Here is an 18,904-nt window from a genome sequence, read left to right as displayed (position 1 = left end):
TTCACGCAAATTTTTTGGTCATTTTTTCTTTCATTCTCATTGCCCACCTCATGTTTTTGACAGAAATTTATCCAATTTGCTCAGATTTCAAAAGGTTACATCCTCTCTTCTGTGAAACAAATATGCTGCAAAAGTGAATCCTACATATTCGACTGATGCTTCGATTAGCCCGACAGGTGCATGTTACACAATGGAAATAACAGCAAAGAGTTAATTAGCATTAGCGTGTAGTGCAGCTTGATAATGTAGGAGTGTTGTTTTTGTTCCTCCTGTACAGGGCGGGGGGAGTAAGCGGGTGTGTAGCCGTAGGATATAAGGTAATTAACTTATCTAACAGAGACATGTTCCTGAGGCTCCTCTTCCACAGAAAATTGGCTTAGACATTCTGTTTTACGCCCCATATAGGCAACTGGAGCAGTTTGAAATAATACCTCTGTAATGGGGACAATAGAAGAGTGTATGACCAAAATAGATATTCATTAAGCAGCTATATTTCTGCATGGATGTATGCATGGGAGGGAAAATAAAAAGGGTGCTTAAATACAACACTGTAAAATATACGCCATATTCGTTAATTAATTAAACCCTTGTTTGCATTTTTTTCATGAAAATAGCCCAAAATAGTGTCAACAGCAAAAGGCATTTAAGTTAATATGGTGTGCTGCTGCAGTTCTGCATCAAATTCACATCAGTGCACTCCACAGCTACTGTGGGAGGTTGTAAACAGTGAACCCGGTCCGTTGGGGAGGGGGTACCGGAGTATGATGAATGTATTGGCACAGCCGACTCTGTGTTGCTCTTGTTCTCTCCAGTCATTCGGAACATCAAGCGCTCGCCGGTGTTCCCTATGACTTTGCTTCAGCGGATGTAGGTGTACGCCGGCGGCGAGTTTCAGCCACCGGAGGAATTCCCAGCAGAAGGGGCCGGGCCGGGGCGACTCGGATTCCCTCTGGGTTTGCCTCCTCGCTGGCTTTGATGCCTCTTAATAAAAACTAGCACATCAAGATTTATTAAGCACCCAAGCCAAAAATATTCCGGTTATTTTGGCCCCGCTGTCCAGAGACATCCCCACAAATCTCACAGGTTTGAGGCGGGGGCAGGATTTTGTTTTCTCTCAGCGTCCTTGAGCTGAACACTGAACAGTGCACGTGCTCTCTCTGTGTTGTGTCTGGTAAATACTCTGTGGTGGAAATAAATACATTTACCAAAGGGTGACTTGTAGGTACTTTAATTGAGTACAGACTTCCCTTCAGCCTGTTCTCATTCACTGTTTGTACTTATACTTCTGCAAAGTAGTGCACTATAATCTGTATATACAAATTTCCCCTATGGAGACAATAAAGTGTATGGTATCGTACTATGATTGTTTTCCTAAAAGGAACCTAACTGCTAATACCTATGATATCATACACCCTGCTACGCTACTTATCCAAGTAATATGGTAAATAACCTCATCATGTTCTGGTGGAGAGTTGGATGAGAAGATGGATACTTTTGTGCTTAAATAAAAGGTTGCAGCTGGTTAGTTTGACTATTTTTTGGATGGGAACTGAGAAATAGTGTCCTTACTCATAAAAACAACAAATTGTTATTTTTTCTCTTTTTGTGCAGATTACAAAAATAACATAAAGTGCTAACTGGTGAGCTTTTTGTTAAATTTTGACAAACCAATGTGAGCTGTTTATTATGTTTCCAGCCTTTTTGCTAATCTAAAAGCTGCTGGCTGTTGCTTTATGTTTCATGGACACATATGAGAGAGGCATCGATCCCTGGAACAGAGTAAAATGTGCACTGAGGTATTGATACTTGTTCTTGAGGGAATATACTTCTACCACCAGTGTAAACACCTCAGATACAAATGGATTTTCGGAGGGCTCAGAGCCCAGCGAGTGATTCGTCACGCTTAACAGTTAACACAGTTACACAACTGGTGATTTCAAAGAGTGAATGATCACAAAGAGCTCAGGTAAAACTGCAGCGCTGAGGGCATCCAGCTGCCTTTTGTGAGACGCTTTGTTGTCCCAATCCTCTCATTTGTGTCTATTTCCGGTGATGGAGTCGCATTCGTGAAGCAACCGGAGGCTACAGAAGGGTCTGCTGTAAGATTGAGGAGACTCATTTCCTTAATTGTAATTAACTGTCGCCGTTTTTTGTCCTCTTCACTCTTCGGCAAATATTAAGAGTTTGAAAAGCGTCCTAATCTTTCGCACCACCTGCTAGGTGGAGCTGATGTGGACCCGAGGTAACCCGAGACTTTTCGCGTGATATTTCCAAACTAATAAAAGGTGAGACGGGGTCAAGAGCCACAGCTGTGCAGCAGAGTACATGCTTACCTGTACCCAGCTGTCATCTGTAATCAGACTCTGCTGTGTTGTTATAATGGACCTGGTATACTGGTGCGCTTACAGTGTTTGGCAGCTTGTCTCATGTTACAGACAGGCGGCATAGGAGGCGGATGGACACCCATGCTGCTTTGCAATCTGAGCAGGATTTCCATCTGACCGCGCACGTTAACCCTGGATTACTCGACATCTTCTTGGTCATGTTCAGATTTTCAAGACAAACCGCACTGCCGAGCCACTGTTGCCTTGCTTTTGAAGAGAAGTGAGGCAGAATAATCCACAGCGCTGCGGTGAAGTAAGGACAAACTGGGGGACAGAACTGGTTTGTGGGAGCTTCAGTCAGGATGAGGATTATTGTAAATGTGTCATTTTCAAAAATATACTTAACATGCCGTCTATGTTTGTTATGCACTATGCAAGACACTTTTATATGTGTATATATATATATATATATATATATATATATATATATATATATATATATATATATATATATATATATATATATATATATATATATGTAAAAATATCAAATAGTTGCTGAAATGTGGATATTATATAAAATACATATGCAGCATGAATGCAGTGGACACAGCAATGGCAACAAGGCCGGAGGCAGGGACACTTGACTTGCTTTGGGGGCCACTTTTGCAAAATGACAGGAGGCCAGGGGCCAGTCTCAGCAGCCCTGCAAGTTTCTAGGATTTTAGGGCATATCTAGGATTGTGGATATTTCTAGGATGTTGGGATGTTTCTGGGAATTTAGGATACTTCTTGGATTTTAGGACATTTTATGGCTTTTTGATGTTCCCATAATTTTAGGACAATTCTAGGATTTTAGGACACTTCTAGAATGTTAGGACAGTTATTGGATTTCAGGACATTTCTAGGATTTCAGGACATTTCTGTTTTTTTATGTTTCTATAATTTTAGGACAATTCTAGGATTTTAGTACATTTCTTGGATTCTAGGACATTTCTTGGATTTAAGGACATGTCTAGGATTTTCTAGTACTTTTCAGAAGTATAAGATGTTTCCGGGATTTTGAAACATTTCTAGGTTTTAAGGACATTTTTAGGATTTTCAAGTGTTTTTAGTATTTTAGGACATTTCTAGGATTTTAAGACATCAGGGGCTTTGCAAAGACCTCTATCAAGGGGTGCAGGGGATCCTCATATGCACCTTTTTGATAAACAAGCTATATTTTTATGCTATTTTAAGCACTCTGGTGCTTTATGTATACTAAAAGTACAAAAATAATTCCCAGTGTGAATCACTTTATCTTTATTGTGAATTAGAAAATGGTTGGGGGGCCACCCGGCACCCTATCGGAGGCCAGATTTGGCCTGCGGGCCGCAAATTGAGTGCTCTAAGGTGTTTACACAAAGACAGAGAGTGTTTCTTTGAAATGTGGCATTGCCATCAGGCTGTTTAATTTGTGCACCTAAAGCTACAGCAATTACAGTCAGGTGTAATTTTGTTCTGTTTAACATATCTGCCAATTCACAGTTCATTTGGAATAACCTCATAAACAAAATGCCAAGGACAGAGCTGCATCCCACGCTTAAAAAAATCTTAAATATTTAGTTTTTACTCTCAAAAAGGCTTTTTATTTATTAGTGAAACAGGTTTTGTGAAAAAAAGGGCACATTCTACCATCAGTTGAAACAAAGTATTCCTCTCTGTGTGCCACCTTAACACATTAAGTCCATCGTAATGAAACAAGACTGCAACAACACGCCATCTGAACAAAACTTTATTTGTGTTATAGTTTCAATCAGTTGTTATACTTCTAGGTTAACAGTTACCGTAACCAGATTGCTATTTTTTTAATTTTATTTTATTTTTCATGGAAAGGCTGGGTTTATTAAAGCTGTTGTTTGGGATATTTTGTGTCCACCAGAACAAATGTTGGCACTGTCTGTTCCAACAAATCAGGGGTATGTTAAATGTGTATGTTTTATTTTTTAGAGAATATGTTTGAACTATGTTTCTTTGTTACAATTTCAGTTTCATGTTGTGGCGATGCTGTGTCAATGTGTGGTTTAGGCTTGAATACATTTAGATTAGGGTCACAAAGAGATAATTTAACTTAAAAAGAAAAAAAAAAGTTTGGTTGCCACAAAGAAGACTGCAAATGCACCAATGAGCCACTAATAATGTTCAGTTTTGTCACCAAAAAACATGTCTGGAAATGTCCAAATGCACATTTTTCAACCACAAAAACAGCTGAAAATGTCCCAGCTTGTTGCCAAAATACCCAGTTTTGCTGCCATAAACACAGCCAAATATGCTCTGACTAGTCGTTAAAAAATACCCACTGTTGTCACCACAAACACAGCTGGAAATATCCCGACCTGTTGTTACCTGGTTTTGACATTGCATATATGGCTGTCGTTAAAGATAAAACTGATTTTTTGGACTTTAAGAGTGATCTGCTGCTGTCTGCTGTTTGGCAGGCATCTCGCCAAGGTGCCATTTTTGCCACCATCCCCTCCTACTGATAAGAAACCTTACCTACAAATGATGATTTGATGCACATGAATCATGCAAATTAAACATACAGTATCTATGATTTGCAGAAATGTGCAATGCCAACTTTCCACTCTGCCGACATGGCTGTATATAGTGGTTTAGATCTTTCCATGAGCAAAAAAAGAAAGTGTTTCATACTTTACATCCAATGGGGATAATGTCAGCAAGAGTGGGAGCTCTTTGGAGGATACCTGGGCTATCATAACGTTCAGGTGTGAGCTGTCAGCAAAACGGATTAGTATCCATCCAGGAATTTGCCTGCCACTCCTATACTTTTTCTGGCATCTGCTTACCTTTCTACATCCTAAAGCCATTAATATGGAGTCTTCTTGCCATTTTGCCCATCCCTGTGGCCTCTCCTGAGGGCTTACATCATCAGCTGCTGCTGCCAGCTTAGATACCACCTGAAGAGCCCATTTTCTGTCTGTTTTTCTTGGGCGATATGTAAAAACATAGCTTAAACTTGGTAGCTACCCAACACTGTGTTGCTGTGTATTTTGAAGATTTACAGAAGCAAAGGCAAATTATCTGTCTTAACAGTTTTCTTTACATCCCCAGAGGTAGTCTTTATGTTCCAACATGAAGCAGGTATAGTTCTTATCAGACTCCTCATTTGGGTGCAGGTTCTTCTTTAATAAGCTGTTTCTTGCTTCTGGCTATCCTTCACTCACAAAGCTACCCAAACTAACATCAGTTTACAGTATTTACTAAAGTTTTACAGAAGGTCTCGAGGCATTGCTTAAGATATTGAGGAGTTAAAAAGTGATACCTGAAAAATTAACATAAGAGAGCCAAATATAACAAAGCAGGCACTGAGGGTGACTGAACTGTGCTGCCTACAATTTTAGCAACTTTATATTTAGATTTTCTCCCTCACTTTTTTTTCTGGCCCTTCCTCCATTTCCACATTCGGTCATTGCATCCACAGCGCCACAGTGGCTTTTGGGTTGAAGATGCAGGCTTTGTTGACGCTGGAGGAAATCCTGTCAAAATCGCCCAAGATATCCACACTGGAGGCAGTCAGCCTGTCCGTGAGCATCCCAGCATGTATGGAGCCGGGATGTTAGCAGCAGGCCCGCTCTGCAGCCCGGTGAGGCTAGCCAGTTGTATATTTACCCCTTTTAATCCCTCCTGCAAGGCTCGCTCGAGCGCTGACTTTATTACCTCTGCGAGACAGTTCCTCAAAGTCCATCCTGTTCTTTTCAGGCTCTTTGGCCTCTTTAAGCGACCGGGGTCAGATAAAGGTTAGGCGTGGGCTTCCACACACCTGCTTCCGCACACATCTCTCTTCAAAGTGCTGGCTGGTAATCTGGTCTCTCATGCCAATCTGACCTTCTTATATGAGCCAACATGCATCAGACGACCTTCTTTTCCGTCTGCAGCCACTCTGCCGGGAATTCTCTGGCCTGCAGACGTGGCTTGACTTTGATTCATGATTGTGCATTCGAGGTCCTGTTAGCACGCGATGAATGAACCACCTGGTTTAATGTTCTTCTTCCCTTGAGATGGTACATTATAGACACAAGATATTTTCACCTTTGATTGGAAGTTGTGAACAAATGCTGCTCAACAGATATGACCCCGATTGGCGTAACAGGGTCGCTTTAATTAAAGGTCAACTTTGAAAAGGTATAACTCCTACGCCATAAGTTTGAAACGTAACGTGGTACAGATATCCAGATATCCATCTATATTGTACTCCTAATTTTTTTCGGGTTGAGAGAAAAACCTAATAAGAGCATAGCACAGATTTGGTCGTAAATTAATGAGCATCTGTCTAGTTGTAATAAAACATGTTAGTTCTCTTTGACGTCGGTGTCAGAAACTGTCAAAGGTCTTGATCCTTAACCCCAGAATCGCAGTTTGCAGTTATATTACTGTATATTAAGCTCTTTATTTGACTCTCATATGAAGGAGATACGAAAATGGACATGATATCAGCTGTAAATGTTGTCTCTTGAACCTCCAAAGTAAGGTGGCGTCCTGCTCAAACAGCATCTGTTTATCTCGGCAGGAAATGAAAAGAGAGAGAGCGCGACTCAAGTGTGAAAGATGACAAGCAGGAAATTCAAAGTTCAAGCTCACTTTGGTTCTCTGGTGAATCTGGAGTCTTTATTATCAGCTGACCAAAAACAGGGAAACGAAACTGTGCTTTGAAAGACAAGACGAGATGAGTTTCAACTAAAAGAGAGAAAAAATCATAAAGTAACTTTTCAAAAACTTGGAATAGTTTTAAATGTGCTCTTCCTTGTTGCCCCCAAGGAACTTGCAATTATTACTCAATGCAGCTGTTAATTGGGGTTTGTCGGAGAAGAGAATATGAAAAGCCAGAGAAATTAGTGTATCAGAGAACTATTCATTCATTGACTTCATGTCAGGAAATTCCAACTATGAAATTTGCTATTTGGCTTCACCCATGAATAGAATTTCCTCGTTTTAGGGTCACAAAAAAAGTGATCAGGCTGTCCCTGTTACAAATAAACATGTCAAATCATTTTCACCCTAAATGAAGCGGAGACACTTCATTAAGTCTATTATAAATTCTGATTAAATTTCTTTGTAACATTAAATTAATGACGCACACATCCAAAGATAATTGAAAGCTACGCAGATCTGACTAATATACATGTAGGTTATTAAATTGATGAAGGGAATTAATTAACCGTCATTACTAATAATATATTCATGCTTTGGTTTGTTTTAAGATAAAAAATAAGGCAGAATGCATCTCTATTAGAGCGTGTGGAAAATATTACCAGGAAGACTGAAAGCTAGGATCAGCAGACATTTAGAAAAGGCAAATATGCAATTAAAGCTCTTTTTGTTCTTTTCTTGGGCATATACACAAACTTCATATAAAACCTTAGCATTTCCATACATAGATTTATTAATTTTAAAAAACAAAACAAACAAACAAAAACAATATAAATGGTGAATTGATGAGAACCCAACCTGAGTAAAGCCCTTTGGGAATAATACAAATTTACTAGTTGAGCCCATTGATGTATTAAGAAAAGGTGGATACAGCCATGGAGGCGGGGCCCTGTTCATTCCTTTGTAGCACATGATGCAAAAAATACCCTGTTTCTGCTATCTTTCACATTACAGGGCCCATAGAGCAGGCACACGGTGCCGGAGCTGGTAACTTTCGGTGAAGCGTCCAACTAGTTCGAATAGCGATCAAATAATTTAATCTTGCCGCTCTTTTAGACTTTCCAAATGTTAGAGAACTGAATGCATTAAATTTGATGGTGAGAAGAGTCAATTCGCAGAGATTTTCATGCTCATAAAACTGCATCCACTGATATATTAGACGTCTCTTTCCCAATTTAAGTCAATACAAAAAGTCTTTTTGGCCCTCATGGCATCATGTGATGGTGTAATTCCACTTTTAGCCACTATGTAAAATTTGCTTTAAAGCCTGGCGCACTTCCCGAAGGCTTGGTTGGCCCCAACCAGGCTGAAAGTCACAGCAGAAGTCTATGAGCAACATTTTATCCCCATTTTTGAAATCCTTTGTTGCTATTGAGACTATTTTTTTTCTTTTAGATTATTTTTTAAAAGTCTGTCTTCCTTTTTTTGGGTTGCTTTGCAGTGTAGGCTGTTGCTGCCAGTGCTGGAATAGTGACCTTTTTTTTGCCATTGAGTCAAAAGTAACGAGCATCTGCATTTGTGGAACAGTCAATAGGAACGCCCTCGCTCTAAAAAGTTTCCTGTCATGGCTGAGATTTTTTTTTTTAACCTGAAAACAGAGCCAGGAGAAGCTGCAGAAGTCTAGTTTTCTGTCAGAACACTTGAATTACAACACGCTCAAAGCTATGATGGGATTTCCGCCCACTGACGCCGACATTAAACTGCCTAACACATCTTTAAAATGGGGACATTTTTCTTAGTACCTGTTTATTAATTCGCAGTACGAGCACCCATTCCCATGCACTGTGTATATGCTGATAAATCCTCAGGGACATACAGTGCAGAGTTTTCTCTCCAGGCATAATATCACTGCAGTGGAAATATTTCTTCCACTGTCTAACCTTTTCCACCAGCTGAGCAGCCTTTACAGTTTGGTGCAGATCTGTTTAATTTGAATTAACTTCTAAAGGAAGAAGTGGTGCAACCATCAAGTATCTCCAGACACACACACGCAAACTAACACACACACACACAGCAGCTGTAGTGGAATTGGAAATGTGTTTTAATGATCTGTGGACTAAATAACAGCAGGTGGTTGAGCAGTAGGACTGGAGTTAAAGAACTAAATATGTTGGGTTAATCATTAAAAGTAAGGCTGGTTTGAGGTGGTTATTTTTGTCCTTCTCAGAAGTCCTGAACAGTAGATTACAGTGTGTACTTTGCATTAATAAGTCATGGTGAAAGTGGCAATTACTGACATTAGTTGAGTGACTAATGATGCCAGAGGGTCTATTGATAGAGAGGCCAAACTCTGACTTCAAGTCTATTTAGACACATTTCTGTGTAGCAGCTGAGATCAGGAGAAATCACATCACAGTGGTTGTCTTGACACTTCATTGAGGGGAATTCATGCAAATGCAATTGTATCAGAGGTTGCAATTAATGTTTAATTTAGGAAAACCATCCATATTGAAGGCTCATATGTTTGATTAAAACTGTGAGGAAAACCTGAATAATTGAAGATGTCCTCCTGTAAGTCCCTTGAACAAAGTAGAGATACATTTTTTGTGGTTTCCAGCCCACAGTTTTACTGATAGTTAAGTCACCATTCTCATTAACCATGTGTCCATTTTTAAATGAAAAAGAGCTCAAAAAAAAAAATATCTGTATGGCACCAAATGGCATATAGATAAAGTTATCAACTAGCGACTAATGTTGAATTTAAAAACATCATTTCCAGCGATGATTGTGCCACTTAATGCAGCTCTTAGTGAGACAACTATTTCATTTCCAGTTGCGATTGTGCCTACAAAAAGTGGAGGGTTTTTAGCCAGGCATTGGCTGCAATTCAGGCAGCAATTCCAGTGGCAATTGGGTCACCAGAAACAGGGTTTTTTGGGAAAGACATTTTCGGCATTTTCCACAGTGACTGGATGTTTTTTAGCAAGACATCAGCTGCATTTCACTCTGTGATTGTGCTACCAAACAGGGGCTTTGTGGTGAGACATCAGTGGCATTTTCAGAAGTGATTGAGCCCTTAAGAACAAGTGTTTTTTTTGTGTAACAGTGGTATTTCCAGCGGCATTTGTGCCACCAAAAATGTGTGTGGGTTTTTCAAAAGACATAGTTCCAGAATTAGTGGTAAATGAGGCTATTGTGTCACCAAAAAAGCTTTTAGTGAGATATAATGTCATTTCCAGCAGCAATTGTGTCACCAAAGGCAGGAGCTTGATAGTGAAACATCATGGCATTTAGTGAAACATGCATGTGGCATTTCAAGCATAATATGATCATTTCAAACCATAAGCAGGTGATTTTTATGTCTCAACATGACAACACATTAACCACAGTGAAGTTTCAACATGTCCATGACATAATAACACACAGATGTTTCATATCTGTGGTTTGCTGAAACTTTACAATACCAACATTTATTGTGATAATATGGCTGCGCTGGTGGCAGCTTTTAGAGAAAATTCCTAAATTTGTAAATCATGTTTGTCTCATAAATATTTTGATATTTATGAGACAATATTTTGATATTTTGATTAAATTTGAAAATGTATTGTTTTTTGTCACGTCAAACCTAATATAGTGATATATACTGATGCAAAATATATGATTTTGACTTTGCTTCTAAACAGTTTGTCTTTGATTTAACTTAATATCTAATCTTGGACAGCTGGCCTTCTTCATGAGTCAAACTTTTGTGTTTTAGCTGGAAATGATTAATCTTTCAAAATCAGCATTGTGATTTCAACTCCAGATTGCACGACACTGTTAATTTAGTTTAACTGGAGTTCTTTGTCTCCACAATCACTGTCCAAACTAGTGATCGTGCGCTCACCATCTGTTCTGGCCTCTTTTCTTCGACCACTTTGGTATTCTTAAACCTGCCAGGAGGTCGGGATTGATGTCCGATAGAGACCCCACTCTCATAATAAGCACTCAGCTTTGCTGTAATGACACTGTGTGACATTATGATACATTGTGACCATTACTTTTTCATTCACTGTCTGAGTTATGGAGCTAATTAATCTCATTGTTTTCAGGGAAAATTGAGCCTGAAATGGAATTTCGGCGGCTGCGTCTCGAATGACACACTTGTTTACTGCTTCACTTCTGAAGACAGAGTCCCTGCCACTATGGGTGACTGCGACTGTGCCTCTTTCATGATAAGCACAGTAATTGTGGATAAAAGGTGCACACCACCTTTCATCTTACCCGACGTTACTTTTACCTCGCCCTCCTTTTCTCCCCACGTCAATGCCTAATGGCTTTGCAATTGTCTTTTAAAAGCTGCCATGTTTTAGCCTTTACCCCCCAAACTCTTTTTTTTTTTTTTTTTTTCACTCTGTGCAACATTGCATTTTGCTTTACTCTTTCTGTCACAGCACTTTACTCAGAGAACACAATTAAATTTGTTTGACTTGACCGGTAAATAGAGGAATGGCCCACTTAATTCTAAAAAGCACACAACGTTGGTGTACCGACAGTGCCCAAAGATAGAATGTGAACTTGGCTATATGGGTTGTTTGTGGTTGCAGTGCTCTCTGGGAAGGCCATTAGCCGCTCTGACCTGTGCAGTTAAGAGGTGTCAACCATGATTTGCTATTGTACATCTTTGCGCTCCATGGTTCGGTGCTGATGGTCTTTAAAAGCCCTCACTGGGGAGCTCTCGATTATCATCTACTTACGGACCATCACTGCCCATGGCTCTCTGTCATTCACTTCACCTGCTTTCGTTCTTCACATATAAGGTCAAGCATGACATTAGGATTTTATTTCCACTATTTTCTGACTGGTTGCTCCATGCTTCACCAGCAGACGCAGGGAAGTTTCCCAGTTCATGCAGAGAACTGAAGTAGGCAGCTTGTTGAGCGGAGACTGCTTTCAGGCAGGAGTGCTGGGTGGCACAGTTTGAGCCCCATTTTCCCAAAGGGGGATTTCTGGAACCAATGGTTGAATGTCTAAGTGGGGTCATCTGTGATCTTCCCTGCTCACTTCCTGGTTCTGATGTCATGCAGCTTCTTGAATGAGAGGAGACCGGAGAGGCAGCGGTGTCTTTTCCCAGTGGTCAGACACCGACTCAGGATTGTTCTTTTGCAGCTGTGTCTCTTTTTTGTTACAAACCCTGTCTTTATAATGCTTGTGAGTCATTTTGGGGGCACTATAATGTGCCAAAATACTATTTTTCTTCACATTTCCTCAAACGTCTACCTGTTACTCTGCTTTGCACCCTGTTGTTTGTCTCCTCTGGGTCAGCCCACCTCACAAGTGCACAAAAAGCTCTCTATACTGTCTGTATTTTGGAAAAATGCCTAAATTTGAAGTAAAAAAGCAGCCAGCTGATGATTTGTCACTACATGGATAATTAACCAGCATCTGGCTAACTTGCTTAGAATTCTGCATGTTTGTTAAACACTTAGCTTGAATGTATAATGCTGCTACTGGTTGTGTCCAGACAAGAGCTTTGACTCTCTGCCCAAAACTATAGACTGTTTGAATAGTGCGAAGCCCAACTTTGGCATTTTGGCCCTCCCCATCTTGGTTCTATTGACCTAGAAGTGACCATATTTGGACAAGAGGTTGGCGCTATGGTGGAGCGAGAGGTGGATCTGTAGAGACACCTTGCAGCAGTCATTCAAAGTATCCTGTCCTTAAATATGCATAACTTTGAGCCTTAATAAAATGTAAACAGATATATAAAAATTCAGCCCTTGTAGAGTCATCAAAAATGTGCCAAAACGGTTCTGTTCCAGGCTGTAAACAGGCTTATTTCTGATGTAATTTTGGCATCTATGGAAATTGTCTCACTTTTTGAGCCAGTCTCAAGTGGCCATTAGATGAACTGCAGTTTTTGGCACTTTCGCGTCGGCTTCACTTTCCAGCCGTGGTTCAAGGTCTATTATTTTATACAGTATCTGCTCAAAACCTCTGCCTCTGGTTCTCTGAATAACCAAAGTATTCAACACTGTATTTCAACAACACTCCGAAGTTACGGTTTTGGACAGTCCAGTTTGTGCCACAGTTTGCTCTAGCATTGGAGTGACTACAGATGCACCATTTTTAATCCTGCTCTGGCCTAAAACTTATAATTTGGGCTTTGGTTGGATTTGGACACTATGCAAGGTCATGCTTGATTCAGCCTAATTTTCAGGCCCACTCAAATCTCTCGTTCTGACCCTATATGTCATTGTGATGCTGTGATATTATGAACCATACAATCATCTTTCATTCTTCATCCAACCTTTTTTAAGACTTCCTTTTAACCAAATGTCAGAGAATAATCACACATATATCATTATTGCCAAGGAGAAGAGCTCCGTCAAACACTGTCTGCGTCTCAGAGCAGGAGACAGTTCAAATTACCCCGGTCAACACGGTGATGATTATGCTGTCTTCTTGCCTTTGTGCCACGCCAATTAGACTTCCTGAGGTGCAAGAATAGTCAACTCTCAGCCAATCAAGACCCCGCATGCTCCCCTGGATGGCAAACTCCTGTGAGGATTCTTTACAAAAAAGATGCCTTGTCATTAAAATTGCACATTTTTTTCCTCAGCCTGTGAATAGGAATTTATCAGGGCATCAAAGTGCACAATTCGGATGTGAATGCTCACTCGCCCTTTTTAGATTTCAGACACAGGCAGCAACTTTGACAATTTTATATCACAGTGTCACAAGTTAAATGCGGTCAAATCATAGAGTATTAAAGAATTAAAATGATAATGTTCTGGCTGAACACTTTAAGGGCATATGCATTTACTGCGACTAATATTTCAGTGGTGATTTAAATGACAATTTTCCAGAAAATTTAACTTGAAGCCTTTATGTATTGTCTACAGAACATTAACCCTTTGAAATCTGAGCAAATTGGCTTCATTTCTTTAAAAAATAATAACACAGGAAGAAGGCAAGGAAGGCAATGAGCAGCCTAAGAAGAAATCACCCAAAACATTAGGGAAAAGACTGCAAAAAACGTGGATGTTTTAAGCCAAAGTATGACTTTTTGTATTCATAATGAAGTAGTTTTTTTGCCTTAAAATTACCACACATCACCAACAGCATTGTCATAAGATCAATAAACATTTGCCAATAGTAGTTTAACCCTTTTAAATATTTAAACTTTTGAAACTTGAACGAATTGGTTTGATTTCTGTTTTTAAATTTGAAGAAGAAAAGGCAACATGAAATTATGAAAAGGTGACAAGATAATGACCTGAATATTACTTTAAAGAGAGAGAGAGTTATTAGAATAATATTTTTCAAGGGAAAAACCTCTAGAAAACTTTGTTTATAATAATTTCATTGATATATTTTACTTTTTAAAATCATAATAATATATATATATATTTTTGGATAGAGGGGCGGTGTGCAAATTTTACGTCATTTTCTTGTAAGTAATTTCTTGCTATTTTTGTATGGTTTCCTTTAAAGGTACTCATTGACTTCATGTTCTGAATGACACAGAAGCCCTCTAACAACTGTAAACCAATACTGATGCCTATTTCATAGAGTGGGTGTTTATAACAAAGTTTTTTTTTTTACTATGAAAATCAATCTTTTTATCCATGTTTTCATTTCCTATCATCTCCCAAGGCCATGGATTTGTCTTCGATTCACCCAGAATTCACCCAGATTCACCTTTTCATTTTTTCTCAGTCGCATGCCTGCATCAGCCGCCCTCGCTGCTGTTCTGCTGATAGAACTACAGAGCGTCTGCGCTGCAGGGAGGGCTCCACCAGAGCGGGATGAAGGCAACGGCGGAGTAAATGCACGTGGGTGAACGACAGGTGAGATGCTGATGAAATTGCTCGCAGCCTAGCCTTGCACACTCTGAACTCTTTACTCCAATGAGCTACTGTTCCCCCCAATAAATAACACATCATTGAAGCTGTGCCAAACTGACATGTTTCAAGCCCTTCAGTACCCACCCTGCAGGGTCTGAATGAAGAATGAAAGGGGGGGGGCACTTTGATGATTGCCAAACTACATTTTGTTTTCTTTTAGTTTGAGGAAAAAATGGATTTTAAGGCATCCACAACAACACATTGAACTTCGAAAAAGGCCTCTGTGCAGAATGTGGAAATCCCTCTCCACCTCCCTCCCCGGTATCTTCACTTTATGCCCGGCTTCCTTTTCCTGTCTCTCTCACTCTGTCATTTTTCCCCCCATGGGCTGAAAATGCTAATTCTTTCAAAGGAGTCATGGGATTCTGCTTGGCTCAGGAACTTTTCTCCCCAGATCCCGCATTGGATATATTCCATGATGCGTTTTTTTTTTTTCTCTCTCTGTGATGGAGTGTAAATTGCATTCAGTATAAAACAAATCCAGTCCGTCGATGGATCACAGTGAGAGTTTATTTGTCGAGCGGACACACAGGTGTCTCTTCTGCCTCCGTGTTCCTTTTGCTCTTCTTTCTCTACCACTAATGGGGGAGCATGCCCAGCCATCTGTGAAGGACAAGGGAACCTTTTGGCCGAGACAAATCGCTTTGGAGCAGGGCTGTAGCCTCCCACCACCTCCCCATCCCCATCCCTCTCTGCACACACACACACACACACGCACACACACACACACACACCGTCCCTCTCCCTTCAGGGTAACAAGGGAAGCGCCTGCATTGGGTCCATAGTGTTCCATCAGGAGTCAGCCAACTGAGCCACCGGTCTAATCCCTACCAGCAGCCCACATGGCCGCACTGCCAAGTTCCAATTAGACCCATAAAAAAGACCTCCGTTTTTTCTCAACGAGGACCTTTACGAGGGGTTTGCCCAGCCCTCCGTGACCCACCGACCACCTGATATAACAACGCAACAATAAAAGCGAGACAAGACGGGGAAACAGGCCAGAATTATAAGATACCCCCGAGGGGCGACACTTGTGAGGAACAAACACAGCCGTCTCCTCCCCGTGGGAAGCAAAGCAGTAACTGTCTGCTCGATGAGCTGCAGCAACTTAAAGAGACTAAAGCCCAATTCTTATTTTTACCCCAAACCTTCGTTTTTCGAGTACCACCTTGCCCCTCAGACCAGAGTTACAAGAGGTGGTGGTTTACAAATTCCCATCTTAAACTGGACAACCCTTCCGTCCTACTGAAAACGGAAAAGTCTTTCCTTTGCGTTTAAAAAAAAACAAAACTTGCGTTCATATATATATCATATATATATATAATCTTTGAAAAAAAAAGAGGCTGTAGTATGCATGCCAGGTCAGTAGTTGGCAATGCAACTTTGCAATGACACACCATAGAAGAACAACACATACATACACAAAGTGCAGCCATTATGTCACCAATCTCACAGGATCTGCGCATCGCCAGTTTACACAGTGAAAGGAGTTTCCAAAAGATTACACTCTGGAACCCGGTTTTAAAAGGTTGCATTTCCAAAACACCATTGCCGAGTGAACTAAAGGCCAAACCGCAACAAAAGTTTAACATTAAACACAAGAAACATTGCCATGAAAACGACTCCAAAAACATTATTGGTCGTCGCTGATGCCTGCGTTTATGAAAATGGACGTGACAAGTTTCTATTGTGGTGATTTCTTGTCTTCTGTTGTTGAGAGGTCAGGTGGGATTTGTTTAAGTTTCACCCTACCCTTCTATCCCAGTAACAGTTTGGAAACTCTACTCCCAGGCTTAAACATGCAAAACAAAGGGGTAAGAGCGAAGCTGTAGTGGTAGGGGTGGTGTTGGGATGGGGCCAGAGTTCAACCTTTGATGCTCTGACACCCATAAACACATTTACTTGAGGTTGGTGGCAGGTTTACCAAATACAAGGTGCTGATGTACGCTGAGCTCCCATTTTCAAAATTGCAGGTCTGATGCGTCACAAGAGAGAGGTCAATTATTTGTTGTTAATCCTTCACTGCGAGGAATGTATCGTTTCAAGCACACTGATGCTTTTATTGCGGGTCAGAAAAAGCCAACAAAAATCTCTGTGTCAACCATTATAGCTTACATCTCTTGAGCTAGTATGACAATTTAAAAGTTTAAATTTTCACAGCTCGACAATTGGTGGTTTTACTCAGTCCAATCTGCAGAAGCTGTCATGTGGCGGGTAAGGACCACAGATCAGAAATTGCGACTACGGAGCTTTTCCCCTAAGTTAGAGGCTGACAAAAAGCCGTAACGGTGGATTTATAACTCCTATCTCCTATAAACACGACCAATATACTGTAAATGGAGACAGGCTCTTAATAGTGCCAGCTCTTCAGAGGTAAAGAGTTCTGCTGACAACAATGTCACCCATAGTGTGTGAGCATGTACGTGTGTGTGGGCCGTTGCATCGCCTGTGTCCAAACCTACTTATGTCCTGAGCGACCTTGCTAAATAAAGACCAGTGAATTGAGCCATCCGCTCTCACTGTCCATTGCGGAAGCACTGAGGCTTGAAGTATACATTTGCGCGCCGCATTACACTCTCTAATAGGCAGTCAGTCAAAATAACACGCTGCCCGAAATGTCAGCGTTTACCTTTGAAATGACCAAGCTTCCACTGAAATTAATAGATCCTCAAGCTCGCCTCCGTAGCCGAGGGTCTTCAAACTGTCAGAGGCAGAGACCCTGAAACCATCAACACACACACACACACACGCAGAAACACGCCGCTGTGTTTCTGCACACATATGAGCTCTTACACATCCTAACTTCCCAGCAGTGGTAGTCAATGAAATGTAGAATAACTGGAATTTAAGCCTTTGAAGATGCTGGATTAAAAAAATCCAGCATCCACAGTGGAGTGCTGAGTATATTGCAACATTATTATACCGTGACTTGTTAAGACATATACTTTAAAGTATATACCTCATTTGAGGACGTTTCTGGGATTTTAGGAAGTGTCTTGGATTTCAGGGTGTTTCTATGATTTTTGGATGTTTTAAGGATTTTGGCACATTTCTGGGATCTAAGGATATTTCAAGGATTTTAGGGCATTTTTGTGATTTCAGGACGTTTCTAGGATTTTTGACATCAGGGGCTTAGCTCTGACCTCTATAGGGGTTTTGGGGAATCCTCCACTGGAACTTTTTTTGATAAACAAGCTTTATTTTGATGCCCTTTTCTGCACTCTGGCACCTTATGTATACTAAAAGTACAGAAATAGTTCCCGGTGTGAATCACTTCCTTTTTTTTGTGAATTGAAAAATAGTTGAGGGGCCACCCAGCACCCTATCAGGGGCCATATTTGGCCTGGGGGCCATAAGTTGAGAATCACTGGTGTAAGATATACTTTGATAACTGCTTAGTTCACATTTTTGAGTTAGGTTTCTGTGTGTTAAAAGCTGAAGTGCAGTTATACCCAGATGTATGTATCCACTCACCCTGGTGCACATTTACACGTCCCAACTCTTTCTAAAACTTTCAGCAGTTAACGGCCCCCACTTGGCTATGTTCAGTGATCATATGCATAAACAGGAGCTGCTATTAGTGTGCCACCAGAGTGCATTCATGTGTATTCACGGGTCAGTGGGAAAATGCAGCATCTGCCCTCACCTCCTCTACTGTTGCTCCCATATACACAATAAAATGAAATGTTAATGGATGCTAATGAAATGGCTAATTGTGGATTCGGTGCAACCATGCGAAGCTCACTCTCTAGGCCTTGCTGTTCATCGTTTATCATATAACAACCTCTTGAGAGTTCGAGGAGGGGAAAAAAAGAAAAATAATCACGATAATAAACATTAAAAAACAATGAAAGGACTATTATTATGCATGTGGACCTGGCGCCGTGTTAACCTGCTGTGCAGTGTGCGTCACTCCAGCTCAGAGGTGACATTTCTTTGTGCTCGTCCCACAGATTGTGCTGGAACTTTTTTGCGGATAGTGAGATGGAAAGGTAGCTCGCAGTAGGCTGGCCGCCGGCGATTTTTCACCTCAGAAACAGTCTT

The 18,904-nt window shown here is 40.6% G+C and overlaps 1 protein-coding gene across 1 annotated transcript in view; it reads left to right on the top strand.

Moving 5' to 3' along the window:
* The window catches only part of arap2 (ArfGAP with RhoGAP domain, ankyrin repeat and PH domain 2), a 226,188-nt gene that overhangs the window by 186,415 nt on the left and 20,869 nt on the right, over positions 1-18,904 (top strand). Inside the window, exon 36 of the transcript XR_015775777.1 lies at positions 14,673-14,803. The gene's annotated coding sequence lies outside the window, so the exon portion shown is untranslated. The remainder of the gene's footprint in view (positions 1-14,672; positions 14,804-18,904) is intronic.

The sequence above is a fragment of the Plectropomus leopardus genome, chromosome 23, assembly GCF_026936395.1.
Source record: "Plectropomus leopardus strain MGB_pleo_1.0 chromosome 23, ASM2693639v1, whole genome shotgun sequence".
NCBI lineage: Eukaryota > Metazoa > Chordata > Actinopteri > Perciformes > Serranidae > Plectropomus > Plectropomus leopardus.
Note: the sequence above shows the minus strand (reverse complement) of the source record. Positions and strands in the feature narration are given on the sequence as shown.